This window comes from Schistocerca americana, chromosome 6 (genome assembly GCF_021461395.2).
Source record: "Schistocerca americana isolate TAMUIC-IGC-003095 chromosome 6, iqSchAmer2.1, whole genome shotgun sequence".
Classification (NCBI taxonomy): Eukaryota; Metazoa; Arthropoda; class Insecta; order Orthoptera; family Acrididae; genus Schistocerca; species Schistocerca americana.
In genome coordinates this window covers 523,682,611-523,697,863 of record NC_060124.1, presented here as the reverse complement: position 1 = coordinate 523,697,863, position 15,253 = coordinate 523,682,611, and positions in this window count along the sequence as shown.

Here is a 15,253-nt window from a genome sequence, read left to right as displayed (position 1 = left end):
CTGTAAACTAGTACGAAATTATAGTCACTTAGCAGCAGTAACTTCGAACGAGTTTACAATTGAATGAATTTTATCCATAGTTCTCATTCTGGGTATGTAGCGTGGTGCTAAAGACAGAGAGTAAATTAGGCGTTACTAGATTCTTACAGATATAGTTTACTAGTCAAAATCATATTATTTATAATATTATTTTGTGATCTTGATCAATAAAGAATTATTTATATCAATCCAATAACTATTAAAATTTTTACATCGCTTATCTCCACCCAGACTACATCAGGAAACGACAGCATATTCGTATATTGAAATATCACGGTATCTTAAAGCTGTTCGGTACTGCCTTAGGACCCTTTATATCTTTTTTTCTTGTAGGGAGAAAATAGATATTAAAGTGTTTCAAACCAGAAAAGCACGGAATTTAATTTCGCCTTTCATAAACGATATTTCTAGAAAGCAGCGATGCAGTAACTTTACTATATCAATTGTCAAAATATGTGAAGTTGAATATCTGTCTTTCATTTATTGTTTAAACACACGGAAACATTTATGTTGTAGTCCTTCAATAGGAATGACATTATCCAGTGGACACATCTGACGTTTTTATGGTACTTAAAAGTTAGAAAGTTTCAAAGTAAATGAGACAAAATAGTAACTTGTGTTTGCGTACTAGTTGCCCTTAGTGCCAGATCTTCTAATGTAAAAAAAAATCGTTATAACTATTCCACAAGAATCCGAAGTTCATGAATAGTACTATAATTGTAATCTTAGGCCAGTACCAAGAACGATATATTGGCGTGGGTATCCAGCTTTTCCTTTGAAAGCGTCGCTGATGACAGGTTTTCGAAACAGAATGAGTGTTCACGGACAGAATTCTTCATTCCGCTGCTTTAAATTCTACACTTCTTCGTTTCGCTATTGCTAATGAGAATGGGAAACCGTGAGCGAAGACATCATGCAGTGAATCTTTGCTTATCTGGCAGAGCTGTGGTTCATCGGTACATTCAGGGGAGTTATGGAAATACACTGACAGTTGTTGTCGATTTCTGATTGGATAAATCAATTCTCATCCTGTCCACAGTATTGCTGCTAACATGATCAGCGCTTTAAAAAATTGCTATTGTCTTTTCTTGAACTGCGGATTACTATGCTGTTCTGGACAGACAGGCAGTAGCAGATCCTTCAGTTAAAGTGCTACACGTATAAATGATGTTGGTAGCGTATTTTTTTCATCGTACAATACTACACATGGGAGACACTCGTAAATGTCGCATTTATCTGCAGTAGTGAATAACGTTAGTTTTCAGGAATCAAAAAGTGCAATAACAAAAGATTTGGAAACATGTTCTGCATCACTGCACATCAGACATAGGATAGGATTTCAAAATACTACAGCTGAATATCCAAGTTTCTTCGGCAGGTGCTATAAATAAGTCTTCATGTAGTACAACAGACGTATTGCCACATGTGTTTCCTTGAAATTTTGAGATATATAAAGCATTTCAAAAATTAATCTAACTGTTTGACAGTTTTTACAGTGACAGGTAAAGAGTTCCGCTTGAAGAAAGGGCAAATATAATTTTAGGTAAGAGAGATCATTGTTTCAAAGATAATCGGACCTGAAGAGAGACAGAATGTATGCTAATGACTCATTCTTACAAACCGAGGTTCGATTATAGTTCTCGACACAATTATTTTAAGCTACCAATGCGCTATTCTTTTAAATTTTAGGCAGATTCTCCTCACGCACCTAGTACTGTGAGTAAATTAAATGTCAATGGAGCTTGCTTGATAATGAAACCAACAACGTTCGTACTACGTATCGTTATGACAGCGGTGTTAGCAAACAGTTTAGATTTCCATTCGCGACTTCACTTCGTAATCTTGATTAAAAATCAAAAGACGTAATTGCCTTTGTGAATGAACCCCATCATATTCATCTTCGTAAATGTTCCGGATTATCAGTTACCAAAAGATACCATTATTCGTTGTGATGCTCTACCTAATTTATAGAACCAAAAAAATTGTGTTTTAAATCCTATGTACATGAGAATTCCAAAAGCTATTTTTAAGGTTGGAAGATGAAGCACGATGATCGTTCAGCACCGGTCCTTTTCCTATTCCTAGACGAACTGCGTATGCTGCTTGAAAAATTTAATGTCGGTACCATCTGCGTAAACCGTCTTGATAATTATCTAATATTTATTTTGTACGAGACAATATTTCTCATGACTACTCTTGGAATGCTCACTTCTTGGTGTTTGACAATAAGTGTTTACATTGAACACAATGCCTTTGCTGTTGAGTCTCTTCCTAGATAACAGGACAACAGAACGTTTATGAAACGATCTTTCACGGACTGAATAAACATTTTGCCGAACCGCACCACTGTTCTTTGAATTTTCTCCAATTCGTCTGTTTATTTCCTTAATGTAAAAGCGTCATACTAAGGACCATAACTTAAGATTTGGCCAGCTGGCGTTTTAAAGACAACTTCCGTCGTCGAAGAATGAAACTGTGTTATTATTCACCCAGTGGGTTTCGTTGCCGACGACTAAAATATATGTGAGTGTTCCACTTTAAAGCGCTCCAGATGGAAAGCCCACAAGAGTTGAGGATTTTGAGTAATGCCGACTATCATATAATCCAACATAATCGCATAGTTTCACCTATCTGCACTCATGAGATTAACATTTGTGTTTACCGAACTTACGCTGGTAGTCATTCCACTCCCCATTGCATTCCATAACAATTATCTGCGCAGCCCTCTCCACGACTTCGCGTTCTTCAAACAGTTCCCCGTGTCAGGGTTCGTGTTGTCCGTGCTTACTGCTGTACATGAGTTAACGGTTCTGCGTTGCCCCGTTTTGCAGGAATGAAAGCTATGTGCGGTATTACAGTACGCTTGTATTTAGGTATTAGAGGGGAAGTTGACTTTCAACCCCTTTGCTTTTTTCCATCATTGCTTGCTGTTAGACCCTTGCTGATTGGACCTACATAGCACGGAGTTAAAGAAATCTGTACGCGAACTTGTTTGTCAATGATAGATGTTACTGCAGTATTTCCATTCGCGCGTCACGAGCCCACCAGCGGCGAATCACGGACCCCACTAATCATCACCTGCTCTTTTCTCCCATACTAACGAGTGCTGCCGTAGGGAAATCGCCGACACTCCATTTTGTTTAGTATTGTCAACGCGCCCTTGGTGAAATGTGCAGTTCTGTGAAAACAACCCACTGCAGTTTCGGAAATAGAGGCCCACTGGATGTGCGTTCCTTCTCTTATAGCTTCTCTAGCTGAAGTTTTCATAACACTACCTCACATGTAAAATAGATCTACAGTAGTAGTTAGGATGTTTTTTGTACCTTTTGGAATATTCCCTTCACTAGGTAGTAACAAAGTACATGGCGCTCTTTATTATTTTGTAAGGAGAATTTTATGTGTGGGTTAGCAGCCATTAAAGCATTTTTCTGGAAATAACAGATCTGTGTATGCTTTACCAAGACATGTAATGAAATCTGTTATACTGTCATACCCAAAGAAACTCCAGGGAATGTATTGGCCGCGGTGGTCTAGCGGTTCTAGGCGCTCAGTCCGGAGCCGCGGGACTGCTACGGTCGCAGGTTCGTATCCTGCCTCGGGCATGGATGTGTGTGATGTCCTTAGGTTAGTTAGGTTTAAGTAGTTCTAAGTTCTAGGGGACTGATGACCATAGATGTTAGGTCCCATAGTGCTCAGAGCCATTTGAACCATTTGAACCAATCTCCAGAGCTCACAGTGACGGACAGATCACTAGGAATTTATAGCTCGTTGTATACAAATCGGTCGAGAAGTAGCTTTCGGACCAGCTAAGACTCATTAAAATGCACTTGCACACACTTAAGATTCGATGACGGTACTCAAGAATGCTCGAAACCGTCCTAAAGCTTCAGAGCAATTATCCAAGAAAATTCCTTTCTTAAATCTCCTATTCGCTTAATGCTATTAGATGAAAAATAAATAACAATTACGGTAAATAGTGATAAACCATTGGTCCCTGAACATGTACTGTCGTGTAGACAGGAGTATCTTTTCGTCTGGCATGCGTTAAGCCTTATTTGATCTGTTGCAGCCACCATTTGGTTCTTCGATCTTTTCACTAGTCTTTCACTCCCACACAGCAGTGTTGGTACCAACAATTTTTATAAAATTTAAGATAAGCTTTTGTTCTTACATTATCCTGCAGCTGGTGCTGCTTAGGTGATTAAACTTCTCAGTTTCATTTTTTTGATATAGGTCTCCTCTGTATATTAGCATGGTCTACAAAAATTTAAATCTATGTATTTCCTGTATGATCTTGTTTTCTATTATGAGTTTTGGCTTTACCATGTTTTCCCCATAGAAAGCCTTGGTTTTTGTTATTTGTATTGACACTGACTTGTTATAAATCTGACGTACTTCATGTACTGCATAGTCCACCTTCACTGTTCGAGATTAAAACTTGATCATCTGCAATAAGCATCATAATTGTGTAATCTTGTCGGTTAAAATCATTTGTGTAATCCTGTTGTTTAATTTTCCACTGCCGCAGAATTTCATAAATACATGTTTTGCAGATCAGTGGCAAAAGTCAGCAAACTTGTGGTACTTCTAAGTTCTCTCCGTTCTTTTCTCGTTATCCACAATTTCTTCAATTTTTATATTAGCAGAGATCTTCTGAATTACTATAAGATATACTGATTGGTAAGCCTCTTACTAATATCTGCCATAACAATTGTATGTTTTTTTAAATCAAAGACCTCTGTATAACGTATGAAAATGACGTGCGTTTCTTTACTATATGTGCAGCCTGAAGTCTTAAAATATTGCATTCGCGTTCGGAAAGAGAAAAGTGGAAATCTGCATCCACTTCCCATGAACACCAGAAATCGTGGGCCTTCTGGTTCAGGCTCGGAGTCGTATTCGAATGTACTGACCTGTAGCTGTCGTCAAATCGATGGTCGGTTTGAACGCTGGAGCGCTTTAGCAGGCACACTCTTCACAGTCCTTTCAGAGGTTGTAGCCGTGGCCTCGCTCCGACCTTTTAACCGATTGCCCGGGTCTTTTTCTACTTAGGGGGTCCTCTAGTTTAATGTGGATCTCTGGACCATGGAACAACTTGGGTATTTTTCGCACTGACAGCTGTTGCTAGAATTGAAAGTAGAATGATCATAAAGGACGTGTTGATTTGCAATTGGAAAGCCTACTGTTGGATTTTACCACTAAAAGCTATATTTCTTTCGAAAAACATTTTATCTCGCGAAGAAGAAGCTTTAACTCCCTGTTCACAGATTCCACAGCAAAAAGTAACGATACTCGCAATCCCATTATTATTTTTGGAAAATGCATAATTTTGAAATTGTGATTAGTAATAACAACTCCTGACTACCTTAGTATTTAAGCCGAATATAAACATTAAAACACTTCAAACACAATACAAACAATAAAGCGCTAAAATTGCAAATAGTTTTCTTTCAAATTTCACTAAAAGACAATTTCTCTGAACACATCTTAAGAATATACAAATAATTAATGAAACAGTTCATCACACTATCGTCGTGCCTTTTGAAGGACCATGAACGTCCAGATTGCACCTTTGGTAACTTCAGTCCCCGAGCAGAAACGCTGTCCGTAAAACAACGTTAATTTAACTGCTTTTCAATTTCTTATAAAATTAAAATGATCCTAGAATCATCTCCATTTTCCAGGCCGACGTACGCAGCCTAAAACTAATCACATAATAATTACAAACTTATTCGAGCAACATCTCTTGCATTCGCAATACCTTCACAAAAGAAGACGAAGTAAATATTGCAGAATTCGATTCAAGAACAGCTGCCAACATGAGTATCGTAGAAGTAAACATCCTCGGAGTAGTGAAGCAACTTAAATCACTTAATAGAAGCAAGTCTTCTGGTCCAGACTGCATACCAATTAGGTTCCTTTCAGAGTATGCTGATGCAATAGCTCCATACTTAACAGTCATATACAACCGTCCACTCTTCGAAAGATCCGTACCCAAAGGCTGAAAAGTCGCACATGTGACACCAATATTCAAGAAAGATGGTAGGACTAATCCACTAAATTACAGGCCCATATCATTATGGTCGATATGCATTATGATTTTGGAACATACATTGTGTTCGAACATTATGAATTACCTCGAAGAAAACGGTCTATTGACACACAGTCAACACAGTTTAGAAAATATCGTTCTTGTGAAACACAACTACCTCTTTACTCGCACGAAGTGTTGAGTGCTACTGACAAGGGATTTGAAATTCGTTCCGTATTTCTGGATTCCCGGAAGGCTTTTGACCCACAAGCGGCTTGTACTGAAATTGCCTGCTTATGGAATATCCTCTCAGTTATGTAACTGGATTCTCGATTTCCTGTCAGAGACGTCACAGTTTGTAGTAATTGACGGAAAGACCTCGAGTAACAAAGAAGTGATTTCTGGAGTTCCCCAAGATAGTGTAATAGGTCCTTTGCTGTTTTGTTATATATATTAACGTTTTGGGAGACGATATGAGAAGCCGTCTTAGGTTGTTTGCAGATGATGCCGTCATTTACTGACTAGTAAAGTCGTCAAAAGAACAAAAAAAAAATTGTAAAGTGATTTAGAAAAGATATCTGTATGGTGCGAAAATTGGCAATTGACCCTAAATAACGAAAAGTCTGAGGTCACCCACACGAGTGCTAAAAGGAATACGTTAAACTTCAGTTACACGATAAATCAGTCAAATCTAAAGTCCGTAAATTCAACTAAATACCTATGAATTACAATTACGAACAACTTGATTTGGAAGGAACATACAGAAAATGTTGTGGGGAAGGCTAACGAAAGACTGCGTGTTATTGGTAGGACACTAAGAAATTGTAACAGATCTAGTAAGGAGACTGCCTACACTACGATTGACCGTCCTCTTCTAGAATACTGCTGCACGATGTGGGATCCTTACCAGATAGAACTGACGGAGTACAGCGAAAAAGTTCAAAGAAGGGCAGCTTGTTTTGTGTTATCGCGAAATAGGGGGGAGAGTGTCATTCAAATGATACGGGATTTGGGATGGACATCACTAAAACAAAGGCGTTTTTCGTTGCCGAGCAGTCTTCTCACGACATTCCAATCACCAACTTTCTCCTCCATATACGAAAATATTTTGCTGACGCCGACCTGCACAGAGAGAAACGATCACCATGATAAAATAAGGGAAATTAGAGCTTGAACGGAAAGATATAGGTGTTCGTTCTTTCCGCGCGCTATACAAGATTGGAATAATAGAGAATTGTGAAGGTCGTACAATGAACCCTCTGCCAGACACTTAAATGTGACTAGCAGAGTATCCACGTAGATGTAGATGATGAGCTCACATCCTTTTACTCTCAGTTCCAACACGCTACTCAGAGGAACTTAAGAGCATGAACAGCTCATAACAGCTGATTTTAAACGACGTTATGTTCGCAACCGCGAGATACTTGGCGCAAGCACTCGCGCACATCAAAATGTTCGCACCTCGATATCACACAGCCACGCAATAACGACAGAAGAGAAATTGGCCATATCTGAGTGCACGGCCGTCTTGCGCCACACACACTGCCGAGACGAACACAAGCTCTTCTTGATGCATGGCGATGACGCCGTGGACATCTCGGTCGTGTGACTGTTTACCCGGCCGACACTGCTCGTACAATTTAGGCTGCGATCGCAGTGGCACCGATATCGGTGGATTCCGACGACGACCGACATCATCCGAGGACGGCCGATCTTTTCAAACCAGTGCGCCACTACGTGCGAGGTCACAATGTAGCCGACCCCATTGTCCGAACGTACAGATCTCGGACGACAGTCTGTGGAATCAGACATTTGTTTTTTACTTTTGTTTTCTTGTCGTGATGGCTGACACAACATGAATCATGGACTGTGGGAAGCTGATAAGTTCTGGCGATGAAAAATGTCATAAACGGGATATAGCTAGTGATCTATGAAACTGAAGAACCGGTGGCAGGTTTATTGGGAATCACAAGTAGGCAACATCGTTATCGCAAAATTTTAGGTGATTATGGCCTCGAAACATAATTTGTTCAAGTGACACGGCTGACGGATATTATGATTAAAGTTACCGCAGTGGATCTGTTTGGGTTGTGGCAGGTCTACGAATTATTGTTACCTCTTGCTGGTGTTTTTATGTCAGTAGGCTGATTATCTCGTTCCACGAAGTGGTTTGCAAATCTGGTGGTGGCGATAACTTCATATGGGACCAAAATGCTGAAGTCATCGGTCGCTAGGCTTACACACTACTTTAATATACCCCGCGCGGCTGCAGATGTGGTGCACATATGTTTTTGCACTTCATCTACATCTACATTTATACTCCGCAAGTCACCCAACGGTGTGTGGCGGAGGGCACTTTATGTGCCACTGTCATTACCTCCCTTTCCTGTTCCAGTCGCGTATGGTTCGCGGGAAGAACGACTGTCTGTAAGCCTCCGTGCGTGCTCTAATCTCTCTAATTTTACATTCGTGATCTCCTCGGGAGGTATAAGTAGGGGGAAGCAATATATTCGATACCTCATCCAGAAACGCACCCTCTCGAAACCTGGCGAGCAAGCTACACCGCGATGCAGAGCGCCTCTCTTGCAGAGTCTGCCACTTGAGTTTATTAAACATCTCTGTAACGCTATCACGGTTACCAAATAGCCCTGTGACGAAACGCGCCGCTCTTCTTTGGATCTTCTCTATCTCCTCCGTCAAACCGATCTGGTACGGATCCCACACTGATGAGCAATACTCAAGTATAGGTCGAACGAGTGTTTTGTAAGCCACCTCCATTGTTGATGGACTACATTTTCTAAGCACTCTCCCAATGAATCTCAACCTGGTACCCGCCTTATCAGCAATTAATTTTATATGATCATTCCACTTCAAAACGTTCCGCACGCATACTCCCAGATATTTTACAGAAGTAACTGCTACCAGTGTTTGTTCCGCTATCATATAATCATACAATAAAGGATCCTTCTTTCTATGTATTCGCAATAAATTACATTTGTCTATGTTAAGGGACAGTTGCCATTCCCTGCACCAAGTGCCTATCCGCTGCAGATCTTCCTGCATTTCGCAACAATTTTCTAATGCTGCAACTTCTCTGTATACTACAGCATCATCCGCGAAAAGCCGCATGGAACTTCCGACACTGTCTACTAGGTCATTTATATATATTGTGAAAAGAAATGGTCCCATAACACTCCCCTGTGGCACGCCAGAGGTTACTTTAACGTCTGTAGACGTCTCTCCATTGATAACAACATGCTGTGTTCTGTTTGCTAAAAACTCTTCAATCCAGCCACACAGCTGGTCTGATATTCCGTAGGCTCTTACTTTGTTTATCAGGCGACAGTGCGGAACTGTATCGAACGCCTTCCGGAAGTCAAGAAAAATAGCATCTACCTGGGAGCCTGTATCTAATATTTTCTGGGTCTCATGAACAAATAAAGCGAGTTGGGTCTCACACGATCGCTGTTTCCGGAATCCATGTTGATTCCTACATAGTAGATTCTGGGTTTCCAAAAACGACATGATACTCGAGCAAAAAACATGTTCTAAAATTCTACAACAGATCGACGTCAGAGATATAGGTCTATAGTTTTGCGCATCTGCTCGACGACCCTTCTTGAAGACTGGGACTACCTGTGCTCTTTTCCAATCATTTGGAACCCTCCGTTCCTCTAGAGACTTGCGGTACACGGCTGTTAGAAGGGGGGCAAGTTCTTTCGCGTACTCTGTGTAGATTCGAATTGGTATCCCGTCAGGTCCAGTGGACTTTCCTCTATTGAGTGATTCCAGTTGCTTTTCTATTCCTTGGACACTTATTTCGATGTCAGCCATTCGTAGTGCTTTAGGTGTTCATAGTGTCTTATTCAAGACTTCGTGTTGGTCTTTCACACTCATTGAAGGTTAACTAGTATATCTCTGTACAACTTCAAATAAATTCAGCAAAACAGATTTCTAATGCTTGCCTAGATGTGTGATTTTAGCTCCATTACAAAATACGATACTTACATTAAAGATGCAATTCTGGCTCAAGTAAAACTAGTCATAAGAGTTTGACTTTTGACACGTGGCGGTTAACCTTTCCAATGATTAGGACGGTACCGCGTTCTGAGAAGTATAGTTTCGAAGTTTTTGTGTGATACGTTGGATGTTACTTGCTGTGCCCTGTTGTTGTTGTTGTGGTCTTCAGTCCTGAGACTGGTTTGATGCAGCTCTCCATGCTACTCTATCCTGTGCAAGCTTCTTCATCTCCCAGTACCTACTGCAACGTACATCCTTCTGAATCTGCTTAGTGTATTCGTCTCTTGGTTTCCCTCAGCCCGCATCTCGGGGTCGTGCGGTAGCGTTCTCGCTTCCCACGCCCGGGCTCCCGGGTTCGATTCCCGGCGGGGTCAGGGATTTTCTCTGCCTCGTGATGGCTGGGTGTTGTGTGCTGTCCTTAGGTTAGTTAGGTTTAAGTAGTTCTAAGTTCTAGGGGACTTATGACCACAGCAGTTGAGTCCCATAGTGCTCAGAGCCATTTGAACCATTTTTCTTGGTCTCCCTCTACGATTTTTACCCTCCACGGTGCCCTCCAATGCTAAATTTGTGATCCCTTGATGCCTCAAAACATGTCCTACCAACCGATCCCTTCTTCTAGTCAAGTTGTGCCACAAACTTCTCTTCTCGCCAATCCTATTCAATACCTCCTCATTAGTTACGTGATCTACCCACCTTATCTTCAGCATTCTTCTGTAGCACCACATTTCGAAAGCTTCTATTCTCTTCTTGTCCAAACTAGTTATCGTCCATGTTTCACTTCCATACATGGCTACACTCCATACAAATACTTTCAGAAACGACTTCCTGACACTTAAATCTATACTCGATGTTAACATTTTTCTCTTCTTGAGAAACGCTTTCCTTGCCTATATTAATTTAAAAGATAGTATTTTCACTCTTGCACCCCAAATACTACGATTTTTTAAATTTCTTCTATATCGAATTTTAGAGCTATGCTTCATGGAAGTGCTCTAAAAGATACTTTACTACAGCTGATTTTCTTTATTAAAAGCTACACCGAATCTAAAATAATACTGCCACCAGAAATCTTGTTACGCCCTACGTTTTCACCTACAGTCTCACAATAAGCACTTTTGCAGTGGACTTCAAACTACACGAATTGTGAAAAATGCGGTACGGAGGAAGAATGGCACGAATGAAGATGCATTGAAAAGCATGTTATCAGAAAGAGGCTAGGATTATAGAGAGCAGAGTCGCCTAAGGTTGGGTAGACGTGTTTTCAAGCTCATTTAACGCAAAGCTGTGAAACCAAGTGCCGAATCGAGTGCAAGTGCCAGTGGTCTTAGTCGAAATCAAAAGGTTTATGTCAGCATTGGAGAGAGAACGGACCACAGTCATCAGTCTTCGGGACACGTGTTCCTCATATTGTCCCATTTTGAGTCGTAGAAGACATTATTCTTATGTAAAGGTGCGTAAGTAAAATCAGTGGTTTAGTAGAGAGTCCGACGAAACCAAAAGAGGGTAATGGAAGAAGTATGATATTACATCAGTGAATGATCGTCATCCTGTTCGCACGTCCTTAACGAAACATACTTGCGGCCCCACACGCCGGAGGTTCGAGTCCTCCCTCAGGCATTGGTGTGAGTGTTGTCTTTAGCGTTAAGTTAGTTTCAGTAGTGTGTAAGTCTAGGGACCGACGATGTCGGCAGTTTTGTCCCTTAGGAATTCACACACATTTGAACATTTAACGAAACATGCAGCTTCGTCCTGTGTTGACCAGAGGCAGTAATTCTTAATTCCTTTATTTGCGCAGACAGTAATCTGGGTCAATTTCAGATCAATGTTGTTGCATAAAGGTCATCGTACCATATGAGGTATATTCCCTACGTGCAGAACGGGTGTTATGACTCTCGTTATGTTGCAGAGTTTTGTCAGAAAATGATTGTAGCGTATTGCCGAAATCCTTCGTGATGTGACTGAAAACTAAAACTGACCTCTGAATAAATAAAAGAAAGAAGAAATACGATGTCAATTATGATATTATCTGATAGCGATTGGTACGTTATATTTAACGAAGTCGAGGTTGCACCTATTCTGTGGGTTCACTTATCTGTGTCTACGATTGTGTAACGTGCTGTGTACAAAACGGGTGACAGCCATATTACAAAGACGGCTGTGAATTCCGTTGTGCCAGGAAGTAAGGATACCTGAGGCTGAAACGGGTATGTCACGACGTCGCTGGCCTCCGAATGGCAAGATGTAGGGTAATTCCGGGAGAGGTGGACTTCCTTTTCTACAATGCGGTTCCGAGACAGTTATTTTTTAGTAATTGAAAAGAGACTGTTATCTAATACTAAATATATTATCAATATTAATAGGAAAAATTCCTGAAAATTATCAGCTAGGATGTTAGGTCTGAAAAACACTTGATGACTGGTCCATCTAACCCCGACCATCCGGGTGAGATGGACCTTCGATGACTAGATAACAATTTCAGTATAGTCTGTGATTCTATGCAGTATTTTATTGATTGCAACATGAAACAATTTGTAGGAGGCATTCGTAGTACAGAAATAAAAATTTAGTCGCCGACAAAAGTGTTTGCCATCCCCTTCACTGTTCAAAGTGTTAACATTTAGAATCGCAAATATACTACATAGGTCACAAGTGCTATCGAATTTTGTGCCGCTCTCAAGGAACATTTGATCCAATCAGCGGCGCTGGTTGTACAACATAGTCCTCCCCAAAGCCCGCACAGAGGTTCTCGTCACAGTATTCGCCGTCATCCAGATTGGACTCTGAGTCTTTTGAGCAAGTGGTGTCGCTCCTACTCTTCTTCTTCGTTAGTAGACGTTTCGGATTCTTCAATTTTTCTCTATTCACCTCCTTGTTTTATCTGTTGGGGCTATTGGCTGTGTCAGTTTGTAGTTGCACTTGGGGTAGCACCTCGTGGCGTGATTTTTTTTCACGTCCACGATCGGAGAGATTTTGTTTAGGAGTTTCGTTTGCGACTGAACTACCTCTGGATCCGCTAGCTACTCGGCGATATCTAGAAAACTGTCTGAAACAGCACTGCTAGGTTGTCAACTGGTGGTAGGAGGTGCTTCCTCCGGTGTTGGTTGTGCTGATTCTTCGGTGGTAAGGTAAGCATGCTCTGGAATAGCTGCCACATCAAAAGGTACGATCCCAGTTGCCGTAAATCCAGACGTGGCGTTCGCTACTGTTGCTGCTTTCGCCCAGTTACCAATAATTCGCCAAATTCCAGCATGGTTATTCGTCTGCCAGGGTTATTGTAGATGAAATTGTTACAAGCAGAGTAGTAAAATGTCTTCAATGACGAAACGGCTGCAGGAAGTAAGTTGTATGACTTGGCAGACTTAGTAATATATCATTAGCCTCTGCACACTCTAAAAAGTCCATATTGAGCAATGGGAGGCATGCCCATCCAAAATAGAGAGGACTTTTCCAACTTGTTTTCTCATAAGAAAATTATCTCTGAGATGAGCATAAAATATATGAAGTCACATGAGCTAACTTCTAAATGACACAAATTGTCATCCAGGTGGCATTCTGTCAGTAATCTCTTGTTTCGAATACTTTCTCTTTAAAATGTAGTAGGGAGGAATTTACACCTCTGCGGCACTGAAAAAAAAAAAAAAAAAAACAAGAACTGGAATTGTTTCGCCTTTTTGACCACTGTTAATAGTGATCCCTTTTTTGGAGCCTCTCTTCGGCATTACTTGCCTGGGTTTACTATTCAGCTGTAAACCACTCCCGTCTACATTACAAATGTGACCTGGAATCGCTACTGAATTACTGTGCCGGGAGGATTCTCTCCACCATGGGGAAATAGTTTTCTCTATTTCTACGAGGGGCGTTCAGAAAGTAAGCTCCGATCGGTCGCGAAATGGAAACGACTATGAAAATCCGATAAAGCTTTGCACAGATGTGTTGGGTAGTGTCTCTAGTATAACCCCAGTTAGCATCACGTCGCTCTTCTCATTTCTGAGCTCGCAGTGAGTGCGTAAAAATGTCTAGAAAATAGTGTCTGCCGCCAAGTACGAGGGCCTGGTGAGAAATTTCGCCTGAAGCTATGCAGCTAACATTACATAACTGTCGTGCTGTTTCGTCTTCACGACAATTCTCAGCCGCATTCTGCAGGGGCAATGAAGATGCTCCTGCATCGTTTTCAAATGGAAATGTTAGATTACCCACAATACAGTCCGCAATTGTCTCCCCCTGAGTTTCATCTCTGGTCACATGAACCGCTGTCTTTGAAGACAACATTTTGACACAGACAACGAGGTGTAGTCCAGCGTGGAGAATTGGCGGAAAGCACTGGCGGCTGCCTTCTATGATGAGGCTATTGAAAAGTTGGTACAACGCTATGACAAAAGTCTAAGTCAGAACGGCGACTACGTAGAGAAGTAGCTGAAAGGTGTAGCTAATTGTTACAAGTAAAACATTTCTGATATTCACTGTGGTTTCAATTTGGCAATCAATCGGAGCTTACTTTCTGAACAGGCCTCGTATATTGATCCATGCAGCTCTGTCTATCGAAACTCCTTCAGCTTTTCTAACTAGACTAGTACCTTGGGGTTCCTTGCCAAGAAACTTTATGGCCAGTCGTAACCTACTTTCCTGTGTTCTTTATTCAAATGATGGGAAATATTGAGGCTTTAAGCTAGTTTCAAAGCCATCACTTCAACCGTTTCTCTATTGGAAGAAAAACCGCTAGACTGCAGTTTATTATGTGAAGCAAAATTTATTTCTTTTTTTTTCTCTGCATCTTCTTCAAGAACATGAGATGGCCCGAGACAAACCTTCGAAACGTGGGCGGATTTTAATGTTCTTTTTAATTTTGTTGACACTACCTGGTAAAGCCTGGCAGCTGTATTGACACCCACTGCGCAGTTCTTCACATGTTTTCGGCCATCTATTTAGTTTCTTCACTCCATCATCCCCTTATGGAACCTGCCTTTCTTTCATAACGTGTCGACATTTTACTGCACAAATAAGAATAAAAAAACTCTGTAGAAACCTGCATTTAGAATAAAATGTTCTGGAGGATGATTGGTACAAGCCGGCCGAGGTGCCTATGCGGTTCTAGGCGCTCAGTCCGGAACCGCGCGACTGCTACGGTCGCAGGTTCGAATTCTGCCTCGGGCATGGATGTGTGTT